The sequence below is a fragment of the Schistocerca serialis genome, chromosome 7 (assembly GCF_023864345.2).
Source record: "Schistocerca serialis cubense isolate TAMUIC-IGC-003099 chromosome 7, iqSchSeri2.2, whole genome shotgun sequence".
NCBI lineage: Eukaryota > Metazoa > Arthropoda > Insecta > Orthoptera > Acrididae > Schistocerca > Schistocerca serialis.
In genome coordinates this window covers 529,056,118-529,073,135 of record NC_064644.1, presented here as the reverse complement: position 1 = coordinate 529,073,135, position 17,018 = coordinate 529,056,118, and positions in this window count along the sequence as shown.

Genomic DNA, 17,018 nt, shown 5'->3' with positions numbered 1-17,018 from the left:
TTTCAGGACACTGTCCATTCCGTTCAACTGCTCTTCCAAGTCCTTTGCTGTCTCTGACAGAATTACAATGTCATCGGCGAACCTCAAAGTTTTTACTTCTTCTCCATGAATTTTAATACCTACTCCGAATTTTTCTTTTGTTTCCTTTACTGCTTGCTCAATATACAGATTGAATAACATCGGGGAGAGGCTACAACCCTGTCTCACTCCTTTCCCAACCACTGCTTCCCTTTCATGCCCCTCGACTCTTGTAACTGCCATCTGGTTTCTGTACAAATTGTAAATAGCCTTTCACTCCCTGTATTTTACCCCTGCCACCTTTAGAATTTGAAATAGAGTATTCCAGTCAACATTGTCAAACACATTCTCTAAGTCCACAAATGCTAGAAATGTAGGTTTGCCTTTCCTTAATCTATTTTCTAAGATAAGTCGTAGGGTCAGTATTACCTCACGTGTTCCAATATTTCTATGGAATCCAAACTGATCTTCCCCAAGGTCAGCTTCTACTAGTTTTTCCATTCGTCTGTAAATAATTCGCGTTAGTATTTTGCAGCTGTGACTTATTAAACTGATAGCAGGTGCTGAAGATGTGAAAATTACCGAACTTTCTTTTAGGAATGGAATTATTATATTCTTCTTGAAGTCTGAGGGTATTTCACCTGTCTCATACATCTTGCTCACCAGATGGTAGAGTTTTGTCAGGACTGGCTCTCCCAAGGCTGTCAGTAGTTCTAATGGAATGTTGTCTACTCCCGGGGCCTTGCTTCGACTCAGGTCTTTCAGTACTCTGTCAAACTCTTCACGCAGTATTGTATCTCCCATTTCATCTTCATCTGCCTCCTCTTCCATTTCCATAATATTGTCTCCTCAAGTACATCGCCCTCGTATGGGGGGTGGGGGGGTGGGGAGCGGAAGGGCAGATGTAGTAGCTGAGGAAGTAAGTCGCAATGCTCACTTATTTCAGTGTGCCATGTCTCCATGCTATCTTCTCAGTGTTGAGGTACAGAGTCATCTGTCAATGGAAAGATGAGTGGTAGGTGACAAAAATAATCTGTGTGTATTAAGTCCCACTACGTGGCCATGGAGTACAGCCTTCCAGCCACGAAGGCGGGATGATGTCTTCCTTACTCATCTTCATATGGGCCACAGTCCTCCGACACAAGGCTGTGGTATGATGACTCTCCAACGCATGGTGTTTGCGGCATACAACTCACTGGGTGCCATGTTTTACTAGACTGTTTTATTTTCAGACCAGCAGCCAGCAGCAGAGTTGCTAGCAGATCTGCCTTCTAATTCAATTGACACTGAAATGAATGTGGTTAGCATTCTAAGATTTTGTGATCTGTCTAACTTGTTTCGGCAAATTTTAGGGAGACTTTCTTTATTTGTTAACAGGGTGACTAGCTGATGCACGTTTTTTGTAAGTGGTCACCCAGTCACATGTCCATGTGCCTTCCTTTTAGCTCCTCTGTGGTTTTACTTCTGTTTTAATGACACATCTACCACCTTCTGCCCTTCTCAATTGTATTAAAGCCTGTGAGATGAGAGTGATTGTGTGGGTCAACCCAAGTGAGGTGGGAGTGAGTAAATGAGCGTCATTTTACAAGTTTCTTCCTCACTGTGAGACAACCATTTTAGTCAATTTATCCACATTTGATCTATTTAATATGCTTAACACACACACACACACACACACCGTCATCATCCCCTCAATATCTGACACTAAAAGGAAAGAACATACGACAAAGTAGCCAGAAGGCATGGAGACTACTTTTCTACTTAGCCTGAAACCCTATAAAAACCACCACACACACACACACACACAAATGTTAAATCAGATCAAGCTGCACATCAGCTGCTCAAGAATAGATCACTAGATAAACAGAAGACATCTAAAAATAGCAGAATAGATAGATATCACACAAACATCTAAGTCACTTAGAAAAACAGATCTCTAAAGGGCAATCAGTAAGTGCAGACGTCACAAGGCAGCCAGCCGTAACATGTGCATTGAACAGAAACTTTGGACCCGCAGCCAAAAAATGGTTACTCATTCTGATAAGTAGCTGCAGGACACACATCAAAATAGTCAAGATTTTGAGGAAACCACAAGTCTCTGGCATTGTAAAACCTGCATAGAACCAGTTAACCCTACAAGCTACAGGCCAATTTCATTACTATGCCACCTTATTAAAATTCACAAAAGGATGATATTCAAGTGGCTCTAAGAATAAATGTAGCCTTCTCTGACCCCACACCAAGCTGGGTTCAGAACAGGCAACTGCTGCACATTACAGGTCATAAAAGTGACAACACATCAAGCATGGATTCAAAGGAAGAAGAGTCACCGGGTTGTGTTCGTAGCTTTTTCAGCTGCTTACGACACAGTCAACCCACGACTGCTATTACAGGGAGCGTATAAACTAAGCAAAAAATATGGTACAAATAACGGGATCACTCATCCAAAGAAAAAGTGTGTGTTGATTTTTGAGGGAAAAGAAGCCAGTGGGAAAGATTAAAGTATGGCTTACCACAGGTGGTGTAACTTAGATGATTTTTGTAGACCAATTGAAGGATGGTACACAACAATGTCCGGTATCAAATTTTTGATATCAACTTCCTCCACACCACAGTGGTATGTAGTAAACAAGAATAACTGACTACACACACACACACACACACACACACACACACACACAGTGAGTGTGTGTGTGTGTGTGTGTGTGTGTGTGTGTGTGTGTGTGTGTCTCACTATTTCAATGTTTATCCATTAATGTACAACACAAAAACAGGGATAAGGTAAATCAGCAATGGTATTGGCCACATTCAACATCCAACACATTAGTGTCACTCAAGAAAAAGAGGAAAATGTATGCCAAGTGAGAAGTTTCACCAAATTCAAGTGATTTTATTACTTTTGCAGACCTCTTGGAAAGCCACTCAATACTAACACTGCATTTAATACAACCAGCTAATAGCATTCTCAATGGTTTTCACACTGACTAATTCATAATGTTTCACAAGGGTCTTCTGTTTTGGTCCCATACGTAAGGATTTTTAGAAACTGAGCAGAGTAGCAAGTGTTGTGAATTACATTGCTTTACGCTATTTGCTGTCACCATTATTCAGATGTTCAAATAACTTACGGGTTTGCTGCTGGGTGACGTCTAACACCGCCGATATTTCGACAGGAGCACACCCTGCCATTCTCAAGGCACAAATGCCAGGAAGAAAAAATGTGCAAATAAATTTAATACCTCGGTTCAAAAAGGAGAAACAAGGAAGACACCACACACAGAACAAGTGTCAACACAGCCAAAGATAACTAACATCAGAAATATCGATAGTTACTATTAATCAACAGGTGAGGTAGCACCGATTCTGTCCCTCTGTTTTTTGATGAGAGGCAGAGCCGGATTCCAAGCAGCATTTAAACAAAATCCACCATCTCTGTTAATAAGGGTGCTTGATAGTCTGATTTCAACAGCTTCCTTAGTAACACTATCCCAATTGCTGGACGTGCAAGCCAGAATCTCTGTGTTGTTGTATTCCATAGGATGACCGGTGTCAAGGCAATGTTCTGCAATGTTCTCCCTTTTATCCTCCTTTGTGGCAGGCACAGCATGGGTTCTGAAAGTAATCAGGTTTCAACAATTTAAACAAAAGTCACATCATTTGAAGGTTAGGAACCTGTAAGAGATTTATAATTATTCCGAATGGACAACATATTGAACAAAGAAGTGCATGTCATTTTAAGCATAACTAATGAAATCTGTGGTCATGTTTTATTATTCCCAAGAACTTAAAAATTCAATGGTTTCTGCTAAAATAAGAACAAACAGTTTATTAACTATTTATCATGTACACTGAAAACTTCGAATAAATTCTGCTAATATGTGGAGATTTTAATATTGGCTACGTTAAACCTGGAGAAAACAAAGATGAATTGCTAAATACTACTCATTCATTCCAACAATGGAAAATCCAAGATGGAATGTAACAATACCAGATAAGGAAAGTTGCTACTCACCATATACAGGAGATGCCGAGTCACGATAGGCACAATAAAAAGATTCACACACTCATAGCTTTCGTTCATTAAGGCCTTTGTCAGCAGTAGACGCACACACGCCTGCAGTCTCAGAGCTGAGACCACACTGCGAACAACAGCACCAGTGCATGATGGGAGTGGTGACTGTGTGGGGGTAAGGAGGAGGCTGGGGGCAGGGAGGGGAAGGGATAGTATGGTGGGAGTGTCGGACAGTCAAGTGTTGCAGTTTAGATGGAGGGCAGGAGAGAAGGTGCGGAGGGGAGAGGGGTAAGTAGCAGAAAGGGGGGAAAAGAGGGAAATAAAAGAAATTAAAAGACTGGGTGTGGTGTTGAAATGACGGCTGTGTAGTGCTGGAATGGGAACAGGGATGGGGCTGGATGGGTGAGAACAGTGACTAGCGAAGGTTGAGGCCAGGAGGCTTACGGGAACGTAGGATGTACTGCAGGGAAAGTTCCCACCTGCGCAATTCACTAAAGCTGGTGCTGGTGGGAAGGATCCATATGGCACAGGCTGTGAAGCAATCATTGGGATGAGGGGTATCATGTTTGGCAGCGTGTTCAGCAACAGGGTGGTCCACTTCATTTTTGGCCAGTTTGCCAGTGGTTGTTCATGCGGACAGACAGCTTGTTGGTTGTCATGCCTACATAGAATGCAGCACAGTGGTTGCAGCTTAGCTTGTAAATCACAGGACTGGTTTCACAGGTAGCCCTGCCTTTGATGGGATAGGTGATGTTAGTGACCTGACTGGAGTAGGTGGTGGTAGGAGGATGTATGAGACAGGTCTTGCGTCTAGGTCTATTACAGGGGTATGTGCCATGAGGTAAGGGATTGGGAGCAGGGGTTGTGTAAGGATGGACGGTATATTGTGCAGGGTCGGTGAACGGTGGAATACCACGGTAGGAGGGGGTGGGAAGGATAATGGGAGGACATTTCTCATTTCAGGACATGATGAGAGGTAGTCTAAACCCTGGTGGAGAATGTAATTCAGTTGCTCCAGTCACGGACGGTACTGAGTTACGAGGGGAATGCTTCTCTGGGGCCAGACTGTGGGATTTTGGGAGGTGGTAGGAGACTGGAAAGATAAGGCACAGGAGATTTGTTTTTGTACAAGGATGGGAGGATAATTATGGGCAGTGAAGGCTTCAGTGAGACCCTCTGTATATTTAGAGAAGGACTGCTCATCACTGCAGATGCGACGACCACAGGTAACTAGGCTGTACAGAAGGGACTTCTTGGTATAGAATGGGTGGCAGCTGTCAAAGTGGAGGTATTGTTGGTGGTTAGTAGGTTTGATATGGACGGAGGTACTGATGTAACCATCTTTGGGGTGGAGGTCAACATCTAGGAAGGTGGCTTGTTGGTTTGAGTAGGACCAGGTGAAGGAAATGGGGGAGAAGTATCTGAGGTTCTGGAGGAATGTGAATAAGGTGTCCTCAGTTTCAATCCAGATAGGAAAGATGTCATCAATGAATCTGAACCAGGTGAGGGGTTTAGGATTCTGGGTTTTTACGAAGGATTCCTCTAGATGGCCCATTAATTGGTTAGCATAGGATGGTGCCATGCGGGTACTCACAGCCGTACCACGGATGTGCTTGTAGGTAATGCCTTCAAAGGAGAAGTAATTGTGGGTGTGGATATGGTTGGTCATGGAGACTAGGAAGGAGGTTGTTGGCTCGGAATCCATGGGGCGTCTGGAAAGGTGATAGCAGTAAGGCCATGGGCATTAGGAATGTTAGTGTATAGGGAGGTGGTATCAATAGTGATGATGCCCTGCTCATCATGTGGTAAAGGGAAAGGAACTGGAGAGTCGGTCAAGGAAACGGTTGGTATCTTTTATATAGGATGATACGTAATACGTTGAAGGTGTTGGTCTACGACAGCAGATATTCTCTCAGTGGGGGCATAGTAACCGGCCAGAATGGGGTGTCCTGGGTGGTTGGGTTTATGGACTTTAGGAAGCGTGTAGAAGGTGGGAGTGTGGGGAGTGGTAGGGGTAAGTAGAGAGATGGACTCTGGGGAGAGGTTCTGGGATGGTCCTGAGGATTTGAGTAGCGACTGGAGATCCTCCTGGATTGTTGGAATGGGATCACTGTGGCACGGTTTGTGGGTGGAAGTATCTTACAGCTGATGGAGTCCTTCTGCCACGTAATCCTTGTGGTTCAAAACAATGGTGGTGAAGCCTTTGTCAGCAGGTAGGATTATAAGATTGGGATCCGTTTTTAGATGGTGGACTGCAGTTCTTTCTGTGGATGTAAGGTTAGTATGCATGTTGAGGGATCTGGGGAATGATGGTGAGGCAAGGTTCGAGGATAAGAAATTCTGGAACGTTAACATGGGTCGGTTTGGAGGCAGTGGGGGTGGATCACAGTTGGATGGAGGAGTGAACTGAGTTAGGCAAGGTTCAATATTGGTCTTTGGTTGAGTCATTCATTCCACTTATCCCAACTATTTAAACTCCAACCAGGAACATTGAAAAACCAAAATCAGCTGTTGGCCAGATCTTTATAAACGTAGACAGACAATACCACTCAACACAGGTTACAGTGACCATTAAGCCGGATATGCTAACAGTGAATTTAAGCTGGCTAAGGCAATGTCCTATAAAAACTACAGTGCAAAGGCAGTTTAATGATGAAAACATAAGGCTTTTTAATTATCTTTTAAGGACTGAGCACAGATCAGGGATATATGAAAAAATGATGGTAACAGCATGTTTAATTCCTTTCATAACACATTTCCTCACTGTTTCAATACTGGACTCCCATGGAAGTCAAGGAGAATTGGAAACAAATGCACAAATTCATGGGTAACAAAAGGGGTAAGACACTAGGCAGAAACAGTGCTAACCGAAGAACCACCTGATATACCATGGGGTTGTTAAGTTTAGAAAATACTGTAAAACTGTCTACAAAAACATCTAGCAAGCAAAAACACTGTATAATGATAAATTAATAACGGAATTTAAATATAAAACTAAAAGCACTTGGAAAGTCATGAAAAATTAAACTAACAACAAGCACCATTCAATAAACAAAACTCTGAAACTGAATCTAAATGACAAGTTGACATTAGAAACTGAAAAAAATCTGTAAATGCTTTTAATGACTATTTCAGTACAATAGCTGAAAACCTGATAAAGAACTGCCATAGAGAGAGTACTCAATGTGGAAACCATAAAAACAATGTTTCTCCACAAAGCCTCCAACACTGAAGTGTTCACACTTGTAAGAAGACTAAAAAATAAATACTCCAGTGACAGTGACATCACGACAGATTTTACTGTGAAGAATTGTGGGGAATACACTGTAGAACCATTACCTGATATAATTAAGGCAAGGCATCCATTAGTAATTAACTTTTCCCTGACCACCTAAAGGTTGCTAAAGTTACTCAACTCCACAAAAAGGGACCAGAAAATTAAGTAGCTAATTACAGGCCAGTAGCACAACTCAGTACATTTTTGAAAATATTTGAGAAATTGTTTTACACCAGATTAGACAGTTTTTTTTAACACATTCTGTCTACTATCGGAGCATCAGCACGGATTTACAAAAGCTAAAACATCTCTACGCAACATTAAAATCATTAGATAGTATAAAAATTATTACTGGTATTTTTTAGATCTGTCTAAAGCTTTTGACATCATTGACCCCACCATACTCCTTCGAAAGTCAGCTAATAAAGGTGTGAGAGGAACCCCAAAACCAATGGTTAGAATTATATTTGTCAAACAGAGTGGAAAATGTCGAAATGAAATTTGAAAAAAATTATACTAATGTTAGTCAGTCTACTGTGTACTGCTCTGAGAAAATGCCTCTTTCATATAGTATACCACAAGGCTCAATCCATGGACTCTTAGTATTTCTGCTATATACTGACGACAAACATGAACCTTACTTCAGGGCATACTACACTATTTGCAGATGACTTTTCTTGTAAGCAGCACAGATGAAGTTGACCATGATCAAAAGATTAAATTGCTTATGTCATCACTGAGTGAAAAGTAAGTTTCAGCCTCTCATCACAAAAATGAGACATCTTCGTCTTGCTCCTAAACAACCAACAGCTCTCCAGTGCAATCTCCATCAAGTTTCTTGGTATATGGCTTGAAGGAAATCTTAAAAGTCAGTTATATTTCAAATAAGGTGTCAATGGTGCATTATATTCTAAGGGTACTCAGCAAAGCAAATCAGTCACAAGTGTATTATTCTTACTTTCACTTCATACTACAGTATGGGATTATGTTGTAGGAGAACTCATCCTGCTTCAGAAATATTTTTAAAATGAAGGTAATATGTACAATACACAATAAGAGACGTAATGAATCATGCATGCAACATTTCAAGAAACTTGGCATTATGGCACTGCCATCTGTTTACATCTGTAGTATTACACATGCATTAAAACCTACCTATTATGCATAGACAGCCTATTAATATTAAATTAATGCATTCATAGCTATGAAACAAGACAGCAGTTTGACCTACAAATGATTCAGGCCAGAACAGCTTGTTGTCAAAAAAGTGTCTTACATGTTGGGATACGGATGAATAACAACTTACCAGCTGAAATTAAAAATACCCTCTTTCTGTTGGAGAATCACTAGTTAGTAGTGATTCTCCAACAGAAAGAGGTTCCTACTCAATGGTCTGAAGATGACCACAGTAGTGGTCGAAACCGGTCACCTTGATAAATAAATCATGATCAAGACTGTTTTTAATAGTAAATATTTATAAGACATTGATCACTGCTGTTCCCGTAATGCATTCAAAAGTAACCTCTAATGTTTAATTCATCAGCAATAATCACTGTGTATTAAGCAAAATTAAAAATGTTTAAGGTAATTTCAATACCAAAACAGTAGATGAAATATCTTTGTTTGAGAGACTTTGTAAATAGCACAAGTCAATTTTGCAATGTGAATACATGTTATTTTTGTAATACAAACAGATACATGAGGTGTGGCAATACAGAAGCTGGACTGGTTGTTGTGCGCATTTCCGGCTTCGTCGATGACAAAGAGAAGAATGGGGGAATTGCTTAGTCTGGCTTTGAGCCTTCTTAGAAATGGGTCATGTCTGAGCTCTATAGGAATTATGCTATGCTCTGAAGTGCAACGTGTTAACATCAAATTCCTCACGAAACCTGGAACATCCACCACAGAAACTTACGATTTGTTGAAAAAAGTTGATGGTGATCAGTATCTATTTCATACACAAGTTTTTGAGCATATTAAGAGGTTCAAGGCCAGTAGGGGAGATGTCCAAGTATAACCAAAATAAAGCCATCCCTCCACTTTGGAAACTGAAGAGAATGTGTAGAAGGTCAGTTTCCTTATTGCCAGAGGCAAGTTCTGAAATTACTCGAATGCTCAGGTGGCAGTCTTTTCGAACAATTACTGTTAGATTTTGCACGATCATCTGGGCATGACAAAGGTTTGTGCTAAAGTGGTGCCAAGAATCTTCACAAATAAGCAAAAGGAACACTGAGTGGACTGCTGTGCCGACACTCTTGAAGATGTCAAAAATAGCCCCAATTATCTCAGCAAAGTAATTATGTGTGATGAAACATGGATATTCCAATATGATCCAGACACTAAGCTACAATCCATGCATGGGATGAGCCCTCAATCCCCTAGGAAAAAGGCGCGCATGAGCAAATCAAAGTCCAAAGCAATGACGATTGTTTTTTTTGAAATCCGAGGGGTTACCTACATTGATTGGGTGCCTGAAGGTCAGACTGTCAAGCTTATTATGTAACTGTTCTGAATATCCCAGTGAATGTGTGCACCGAAGGAGACGAGAGCTGTGGAGGAATCACTCATGGATTCTTCATCGGGACAATGTGCCAACCTTTAACGTGATGTCTATGAAGACTTTTGCCCAAAGACAACATTCCAGTGACAGGACATCCACTGCATTCGCCTGACCTGGCACCGTGGAACTTCTTTTCTTTCCCAAAATGGAAGTCTGCTCTTAAAGGAACCAGGTTAGAGTCTATGGATGTACTGAAGGAGAAAAAAAAAAGCCACCTTAATAGCACCACAGGAGAAGACTTGCAGCACTAGAAAATTCGCATGGACCAGTGCTGGGATCGGGAATGGGACTACATTGAAAGGGACAACAGTGCAGTAGTGTAAGTTTTTCAATAAAGAGAGCGAGAGACCAGTTTCTTTGTTGCCACACCTCGTGTACACTTACTGTCTACAATGTGCAATGCAATGTTGAGCAAAGGAAGTCTGCCTCAACACAAATCCTCTAAACATAGCTTTAGTCATGCTCTTTGGTTTATTTACCTTCTGCAAAGCATGTGGGAGCTGCTGCCTGTGACAAAGTTTGTGTAGTGCATAGGATTTAACGTCACTGGAAAACACACTGTTTTCCAAAGTAATGTGTGTACTAGGAATACACTGACAGATGCTAATAACTGGAGTAATGCCTTTAATTTGATCTCACAAAGTAAATAATTCTCTCCACATTCATTGTTTTACTTATTTCGTTTTTATTCAGTTCTTACTCATTTTGTCTTTATATCTTGCCACAGCTACACGACCCCTACATGTCCAACACAGAAGAGCTCTCCCAAAGGAGACTATAGACTGAAAATAACAGCTTGTAAGGACAAAGAGGGAAATTTGTTTACAGATAAACAAGATCTTATGGATAGATGGAGAGAATATTTCAAGGGCATTTTGGAGGGCAGTCTTACCAGGAATGAGCAGCCTCTCTATTACACCGCAGATCCAGAAATAGAGGAACCAACATTAAAGGAAGTACAGAAAGCAGTGTATTGTCTAGAAAATTGCAAAGCACCAGAAACTGGTGAAATAACTGCAGAACTGCTAAAAAATGGGAGAACTTATCTTAATAACTGAATCCACAAATTACTTACATTGATATGGAATTCCAGAAGAAAGAACCTTAGGCGTAATTCAACCAATACACAAAAAAGGAGACAGGACCTGCTGCTCAAATTACTGAGGAATTATCTAGATGAATGCAACCTGTCAAACCTTCTCTAATATTATCTACAACAGGTTAGCACCATGTGCAGTGTGGATTTCAGCCTAATAGGTCAACAACAGACAAAATTTTGTGTTGAGGCAAATACATCAAAAGGCGTATGAGTATAACATTGAGCTTCATAACCTCTACGTATACCTCAAGCAGGCCTTTGTTAGTTTCAAAGGAACACAAATGCTAAGTGATTTGCTGCTACTTGGTACACCATTTAAGTATGTTTCACTTATTCAAGTGACATTGGCTGGTTCCAAGGCTGCAGTGCAAATGGATGGAAAACTGAACAATTAGTTTGGCATTAGTAAAGGACTGACAAGGAAATGCACTCTCTACACTGCTTTTCAATCTGACTAAGAAGCCATGCAGAAGCTTCAGATATCTGGTTATACAATAACAAAGTTGACTCAGAAATGCACATATGCTAATGATGTCGCAATTATTAGTAGAAGAAGGGTATCACTAGAAAGGACAATATGCGAGCTGAGAGAAGCCACAGAACCTAGAGGCCTTTATACAAATGAAACAAAGGCTAATTAGATGAATTTCACCAGGAAGGAAAATAATAACTTGAATAGACTATCAGCAAACTGTTTCAATTTGGAACATGTGCAGAACTTTGACTATTTGGGTTCTAATATTAACAGCACAAATTCCATGTCAACTGAAATAAAACTGCCTATCCTAAGTGGTAATAGATGCTTCCACATGTTTAAGAAATTGTTAGCATCGCGGTTATTAACTAGGCAGCTGAAGCTGCAACTATGTAAGGTCATGATCAGGCCAGTTGTGACCTACGGATGTGAAGCATGGACAATATAAGGAGTGTTGACTAGCAGCAGCTCAGGATATTTGAACGTAGAGTGCTGCACAAGATCTATGGGGCAGTTCAGGACAACAATGGTTTCTGGAGATCTAGGACGAATACTGAGCCGGACTGCCTCATACAAAGAGCTGACATCATAAGAATTATGCCTGGTTTGGACATGTTCTCAGGATGAATACTGGAAGAACAACTAAAGATTTTGGGTGGAGGCCAACCAGAAGACAACAGAGAGGAAGGCCACGAAATGGTGGATACATGATGTGGAAGAAGACATGAAATCTCTCAAGAGTCCGAGGATGGCGGAGAATCGCGCTGGAGAGGGCAGAATGGAGGAAAGATGCTGATTAGGCTAAAATCCACACAGGGTTGTAACACCGTAATAATACTAGTAGTAGTAGTAGTAGTAGTAGTAGTAGCAGCAGCAGCAGCAGCAGCAGCAGCAGCAGCAGCAGGAGTAGTAGTAGTAATAATAATAATAATAATAATAATCCATGTGGAGTTTATAGTCTCCCATCGGGTGCCTCCCCAGGTGGCAGATAGGGGAATGCTCTCCAGATATGGAGGGTACCGGGAAAATAAAATACCCAAGGTGGACCAAAACTATCAACCGAAATCCACTAACGTCTGCCTGGTATCCAGCGGTTAGGGGTCAGCGTCTGTTCGCCTAGATGGTGCGGCTGCAGCAACCTTCTTGATCTCAACAATCGAGTCGTATTCCTCGTGATCTTTCCTTGGAAGGACTACCGCCAAGTTAGTTTTCAACTTGAAAACCAAACATGATGATAACACAAGGAATGAATCCACTACTCTGGGCACCAATCCCAAGGCTGGCTTTACCTGGTCATTTGATTCTGGGGGACCAGGATAATGTTACGCCTACGGTTGAGAACCAGACGACGTCCAAATTATCACACACAAAACAAAGACACTTCATCGGTACACTTAATACTAATACTCTCTTCAAATTGGCAAGATCAAACAACTTCCAGACGTGCAGCAAAAATTCCAGATCAAAATCCTTTCAATCCAGGAAACACGATTTACGGACGAAAACCATTTTGACACAGACAACTACAGGATCTACAAAGGAAAACCAGCAGTTAAAACTAATGAGAAAGGACTCAAACAGTTTGCTACAGCAATTGTAGTCCACAAATCTATCACCGACTCATTAACTTCCAGTGCCTCAGAATGTATATCAACGCTCTCCGTCAAATCGGCCAACAAAGCATATACCTTGAACAACACACACACACACACACACACACACACACACACACACACACACACACACACACACACACAAAACTATAACAAGAAGCACTCATAGACAGTGGATGACTTCTGCAAATACCTTGAAGAGGAGACAAACAAAATTGCCGAACACCATGCAATAATCTTGTTAGGCGACTAATGCACAATTAGGCAAAGAGAAAAAATACAGGAAAATCACTGGAATCCATACAGCTCACAAGAGAACTAACAAGAATGGGGAAAGATTGATAAGCTTTTGCGCAAATTTCGGCCTCTTAATCATGTCAACACAGTTCAAAAAACCCAACAAGAAATTGTATACTTTGAAGTCGCCCAACGCAATGTTGGATGAATTCCAGATAGACCATGTGGTCATCTCCAAGAGTAACACAGCAGAGACTCTGAATGTGAAAACGAGAAGAGGATTTTTTGAATCAGCCCACCATCATCTATATATAAAGACCAGATTACAACCCAATAGAAAAAAGCCAAAACTAAAAGTGCTGAGACCAGAGCCCAAATACATAAAACTCAACAAAGAAAACATCTTACAGGAAATTAGTCAGACAAACACCACAAATTGGACAGAACTTGTGGACGTGCTCAAATCATCGATGAGATTGAGTCAACCCCCGAGAAGGGGGAAAAACAGGTGGTGGAACATAATGTGTGACCAAGCAATATAAGAAAGGATGAATGCCTGGAAAAACTTCAATAGTCACAAAACATCAGAAAAATGGCAACAATTTCTAGTAATCCGAAAACAAACATCAAAAACTATTCGGAGGGAAAAAAAGAAATTATGACAAACGGCGACTAGATGAGATAGAACAAGACTTTAAGAAGAACAACACCAGGAATTTTTATAAGATGTTTAAAGAACATATTGCAGGATACCAGCCACCCAATCTTTGCTTCAAGAAACCGGATGGTTCACTAGACACTAACACAAAGAATAACTGCCAAATCCTCACAGACTATTTCAACAAACTTCTCAACTGCGAATGACCTGCAGAGGATATTCACTACCAGACTACACCAAATCCCAATGCTAAACCACTAACCATCAACAAAATAGTAGAAATTATGAAGACACTGAAAAACAATAGAGCCCCAGAAGAAGATGGAATTATTGCAGAACTATGGAAACTAAATGATGAAAGATTAACAGGAAAAAAATCAACAAAATCATATTAAACATTTGGGAAACAGAACAGATCCCTTCTGAATGGAAATGTGCACTCATCGATCCACTTCACAAAAAAGGGGCAAAACTGAACCTAATAATTACAGGTCTATCTCACTCGTGCCGGTCACATATAAAATCCTATCAAAAGTTCTCGTGAATCGATTAGAACAACAAGCTGACCCACAAATATAAGAATACCAGGCTGGTTTTCGCAAGGGACGATCATGCACAGAACAGATCTGTAATCTGAAAACTATCCTCAAGATGAGAAACACCCAAAATACTGTGGTCACTTTTGTAGATTTTAAAAAGGCCTACAACTCTACAGACAGTAGGGCTGGAAGAATTCAGCATTGACAGAAAGACAAGAGCAATCATTTGGCAAACATTAACTGACACATTCTCCAAGGTTAAATTTATGGGGGATATCTCTGAACCATTTGAAATCCAAACTGGAGTTCTTTAATATCATTCTTGAAAAAATTATCAGGACATGGGAAAAAGAAGTCAAAGGAATCCAAATTGGCATTAAAAAAGATAATAGATTCAACGTGAAGTGTTAGCTTTTGCAGATGACCTTGCAATCCTCACAAATAATAGAAAAGAAGCCACTAACACCATAGAGAAGTTACACGAAATTGCACAAAGAACTGGCCTGCAAATCTCTTATGAGAAAACCCAATACATAGAAAGAGTGCCACAAGACAAATTGCCTATTGTGACAACCCATGGGAAAATGTACAAGTACCACATTTTAAGTACCTGGGAGAAATCATCCAGCCATCAGGGATCAACCTAAAGGCCAATGAGGAAAGAATAAAAAACTACAGAAAGCATATAAACTCATGTGCAACTATTATAACAACAAGTTCATATCCATTAACACAAAATTGAGGCACTACAACACTGTCTTACTTCCGGAGGCATTGTATGCATCTGAAACAACACAAATAGGTGGGCAAACTAAAATCAAAGAACTAGAGAAACAAGAAAGGAAAATTCTCAGGAAAATTTTTGGCCCAATACAAGAGCAAGGAATCTGGAAGAAGAGACCAACATCAGAATTATATAAATACAAAGACAAAATTACGGATACAATAAGGAAAAGAAGAATGCATTTTTTGGACATATCCACAGGATAAATGAAAACAGAATTTCAAAGCGAATTCTTAAAGTCATCAACTCAGGCAGGGGAAAAACAAAATGGATAAAAGAAGTTGAAGAGGACCTCAGACAAGCACATACAACAGTAAATGATGCAGAAAATAGAACTGAATTCAGGATCATCATCAAAAAACAAATTTGACATCACAACACAGAAGAGACCAGGATGCAAATGGACAGTGGAGCGAAAGAAACAACACAGTGAACCCAAGTTCAAACGCTCTCTTTAAATGGGAATAATCGAAAATAATAATAATAATAATAAAAATGAGGGGGAGGAGTAACAACCTCGTAAAAAAACCTGGGTCCTTCTGGCTCCGGATGGTAGCACCCTGTGAGGGCCCCTGCCTAGGGTTACGGGTGAAAACCGGTCAACGGTCTCATAGGCGGATGAGGAATTTTTAACTCCCAATGGCTGAGAGAGGGGAGGAACCAAAAATCTATAACTGCAAGCGTCTGTACCCAGATTGGGTGGCTTGTGGGCAGCGTCTGTTCCTCATGTTAGAGGCGGCTGTTTCAAGAAAACCTAACGCTAACAACGTTAGTCGTATTCCTGGTAGGTTACGCAAGTAATCTCCCCAACTTTGAAGAATTTCAACAGTTACAATCTTAACGCATGATGGAAATGTCTTTCAATAACGAAACTACCCCAGGTGGCCAATCCACCATCGGCAATGACGCAAGCAGACCCATGGATTCTGGGGAGTCTGCAACACCATGCAAATCCAACAAGATTAAACCCAGAAAAATCTTCAACATAGCAACTCTCAACATAAACTCCCTTCTCAAAGTGGGAAAACTTAAGCACCTTACAGACCAGTTACACACGGAAGACATACAAATTGTGGCGCTACAAGAAACTCGCTTCACTGATGAAAACACATTTGAATCAAACAAATTCAGAATATTTAAAGGAAAACCTGGAAAAATTGTAATGAAGAAATGCCCTCAGCTTGGCACAGCTTTTGCTGTAAACACAAAAATTCTGAACTCTGTCGAATATTTTTGGTCAACATCATCAAGAACATCTTTCCTCACTTTTCGATGTGCAAATGAAAAACACACATTAATCAATGTTCACGCTCCCACAAATGACTAAAATAATGCTAAAAATAGGGAAGAAACAGATGAATTCTGGGAAAACCTTAAGGATCATATATCAGAAATCCCAGAAAACAATGCAAAAATACTTCTATGAGATTTTAACGCTCAGATTGGAAAAGAAAAGAAATTCCGCGATAGTGTCGGCAACTTTCCCGCACACAAACGAACCAACAAAAATGAAGAAAGGTTAATTATGCTCTGTAAGCAATTTAAACTCAAGCTACTGTCAACACGTTTTAAACATCTTCCCAGAAAACAAAAAACCTGGGTATCTCCGATAAAGAGTATCGGAGAATTTCAAATAGATCACGTTGCCATCTCCTCCAAATGTGAAAAAGAAATATTGAACACACGTCTCCGAAAATCTCTAAACCTCGACTCCGATCACTATCTCACGAAAATAAAAACTAAACT